A 4557-nucleotide genomic window follows, 5' to 3' on the forward strand; every position below is an offset into this window, starting at 1 on the left:
GATAGAGGTAAGTAATAACGTCGTTTCCTTTGCCTTTATTGTTATTCATTTTGCTACTGAATAAAAGTGAAAAGACGCTGTTTATACGATAACAGAACACCAATAACATGTGTTTTCTGACAATGCAATTATCATAACCGTCAGTAAATTATTATTTCTAGTCTTATATAAAGTGTTTGTAATGACTGATATAATGATCTTCATCAGGAGTCTTATCACTATGACTGCAGCAAACATAATAATTAAGAATGAATTGATGTCGGTGATTTTTATGATCATTATTATCATCACCGTCATTATTATCATTGTTGTTGTTGCTATTATTACAGTTATTACTATTATTACTACTACTATCATTATTATTAATATCATTATTATCATTATTGTTATCATTATTTTCATTATTATTATCATTATTATCATTATTATTATTACCTTTATCATTATTAGTATTATCTTTGTTATCATTATCATTATTGATTTCATTATCATTACCATTATTATCATCATTACATCATATCATCATTATTATCATTGTTATTATCATTATTGCCACTATTATTCGTATTGTTATTATAATCATTTATTTTTTTCTTATTATTACTACTACCACTATTCTTATTATCATTATTATTATTATTATCATTATTATCATTATTATCATTATTATCATTATTATTATTATTATGTTCATAATTACGGAAAGCTGCCTTTTGATTTATGATTTTTATTATAGGGAACTTAATAACCCCTCCAATCTTGGCCGCAATCTTGAAAAAATGGCGGCAAAAACAGTTTTGCAAATGTCTTTCTTAATACTTACTTTAGAAGAAAAAGTAGTGCGCAAAGTTCGTTCCATTTTTTCCTTGAGTTAATATCGCCCGTAAGGTTACTTTAAACGATATATTCAAGCATTTCTCAAGTTCTTGCATTAATTGTAGTGTTTTCTTGATTTTCAGAGAATACGAACGAGGACTGTTAACCAGTTATTAAAGCTTAATATCATCTTGGAAATGCTCCATCAAAGAAATGCCTCATTTGTGAAGACTTAGTTTCCAAAGGAATGATTCGTGAGGTTAAGGAAAAGTGTAAGAACATTGATAGACTGCAGTATTAAATGGAAAGATGGAAAACATTCTCAGTTAGAGGGACTGACAAGTATCAGTATAGGAAAATGTTTACGAAAGAAAAGTGCTGAAGCTTTTCATTCAAAAAATGAAACCTCTACAGATGTTCTAAGAAGTCAAGACTCGGATTTTTATTTTCATGACTGTCTATTTTTGGTGAATATGCATCTGATGAGTTTTATGACATGGGAATAGCCTTGAAAGTAATTGACCATGCTTCGTGTAGAGGCTTCATATTAAGGATACAATTTTAAAAGTGAGTGGGGAAAGGGATGATAACTGGGGTAAAATAGCTCGAGCTCGTATATGTAATGCAGTTGATTTAGCGGGGCGCCACTCAAAATGTAAGAAGTTTTACACACTGTCCCGTGAAAAAAAAAAATTACTACTATCAAAACTACTACTAATATTGTGATCATTATTATTTCTATTGTTTTTTTTTATTGCTATTATTATCATTACTATTACTATCATTATTATTATCATTAGTATTGCTAGTGTTGTTATTACTTTCATTAGCACTATTTTTTTCATCCTTATCTTTTTCTACTTACTTACTTACTTTTCTACTTATCATCATTATTATTATATCAATTGCCATAGTTATTGATGTCATTATCATTATTTTTGACCTTGTTATCATCATCCTCATCTTAACTCATTATTATTATTATCATTATAATTATTATTATTATTATTATTATTATTACTAATATCATTTTGATTATTCATATAATTATCATTATTATTTTCATTAATATTACTATCATCATCGACATTATCATCATCATTAGTATTATCATAGTAATAACTATTATTATTATTACTGTGATCCTTATTTTTATTATTATTATTAATATTATTATTATTATTATTATTACTATTTTAATTATTATTACTAGTTTTATTATTGTTGTTGTTATTACTAATATCATTATTATTATTATTATATTATTATTATTATTATCATTATCATTATTATCTTTATTTTTATTATTATTATTATTATTATTATCACTATGATCCTTATTATTATTATTATTATTATTATTATTATTATTATTATTATTATTATTATTATTATTATTATTATTATTATTATTATTATTATAAATTTTATTATTATTACTATTATTACGATTATTATTATTATTATTATTATTATTATTATTATTATTATTATTATTATTATTATTATTATTATTATTATTATTATTATTATTATTATAACTATTATTATTATTATTATTATTATTATTATTATTATTATTATTGTTGTTATTGTTATTATTATTATCCTTATTATTATTATTATTACTATTGTTGTTGTTGTTTCTGTTTTTATAATTATTATTATTATTATTATTATTATTATTATTATTATTATTATTACTATTATTATTATTATTATTATTATTATTATTATTATTATTAGCATTATCATTATCATTATTATCATTATCATTATTATCATTATTATTATTATTATTATTATTATTACTATTATTATTTCATTATTATCATTATTATTATTATTCTCATTATCATTATTATTATTATCATTATCATTATTATTATTATTATTATTACTATTATTATCATTAATATTATTATTATTATTATTTATATTATTACTATTTTTTATATTATCATTATTATTATTATTATTATTGTTATTACCCTTATCATTAATATTATCATCAATATTATTATCAATATCATTGTTTCTATTATTATTATCAGGATTATTATTGTTATTATCATTATCATTATTATTATTATTATTACTACTACTATAATTGCTGTTGTTGTTATTATTATAATTCTAATGATAAGGATTATGATTATTATTATTGTTATCATCATTATTATTATTGTTGTTGAGGCTTTGCTGTTACTATCATTACCATTATTACTATTACTAATATTGTTATCATGATTTTTATCACTTTCATTATTATTATAGATCTTCTTGTTGTTGTTGTTATTATTATTATTATTATTACCATCATTATCATCATTACTATTATCATTGTTCTTGTTATTATTATCCTTATTATTATTATCATTATTATTATTATCATTATTATTATTATTTTTATTATTATTATTTTTATTATTATCATTATTATTGTTAATAATGTTATTATTATTTTTATCATTATTATTATTATTATGATTGTTTTTATTATTTATATTATTATTATCATCATCATCATTATCATTATTATTGTTATTATTATTATCATTATCATTATTATTATCATTATTATTATCATTATTGTCATTATTATTATTATTATCATTATTGTCATCATTATTATTATTGTTATAGTTATTATTATTGTTTTCACTATTATTATCTTCATTATTATTATTATCATTATCAATATTATCATTATCATTATAATTATTGTTATTATTGTTATGATTATAATTACCATTATTATTATCATTATAATTGCCATCATTATTATCATTATAATTAACACTATTATTATCATTGTAATTACTATTATTATTATAATTATTGTTATCGTTATTGTTGTTGTTATTATTATTGTTGTTATTGTTATGATGATAAATATTATGATTATTAGTATTATTATTATTATCATTGTTGTTATTATTATTAATATCATTATTATTATTATCGTTATAGTTATCATTTTCATTAATATCATCATTATTATCATTATCATTATTATCATTATTATCATTATTATCATTATTGTTATTATCATTACCATTATTATTATTATTATTATCATTGTTGTTGTTGTTGTTATCATTATTATTATTTTTATAGTTATTATTATTATCTTCATTATCATCATCACTCTCATTATTATCATAATCATCTTTACTAACTTTATTAATGTTATTATTACCATTACTATAAATATTATTATCTTTACCATTATCACTATTATTATGATCATCATTTTCATCATCATTTACATTATCATTATCATTATAATTACCATCCTCATTTATATTATCATTATTGTTTTCATGGTTGTTATTATCATCAGTAATATTATCATTATCATCATCATTACCATTTTTATTAGAATTATCAATATCATTTGTTATTAATATCATTATCATTGTTGTTGTTATTATTTTTATTTTTATTACTGTTGTTATTATCATCATTAGTACTGCTATTGTTGTTTTTATTATCATTACTATTATCACCATTAGTATCATAATCATCGTGTCCCGCCTGCTACAGGAGGGACAAGAGGAAATTCCAAGGAACTAAGAAAATAAGATGTAATCTCTCCCTCTTTTACCTTCGTCTTTTTAACTTTCGTCTTTCCCTCTCCCTTTTCCTTCCCTTCCCCCTCTACCTTCCCTTCCGCCGCCCCTCTCACTCCCAAATCGATCTTAAGCTCCCTTACCTCTTTCGCTCCCGTATCTCTTC

This window comes from Penaeus chinensis, chromosome 16 (genome assembly GCF_019202785.1).
Source record: "Penaeus chinensis breed Huanghai No. 1 chromosome 16, ASM1920278v2, whole genome shotgun sequence".
Taxonomy (NCBI): Eukaryota; Metazoa; Arthropoda; class Malacostraca; order Decapoda; family Penaeidae; genus Penaeus; species Penaeus chinensis.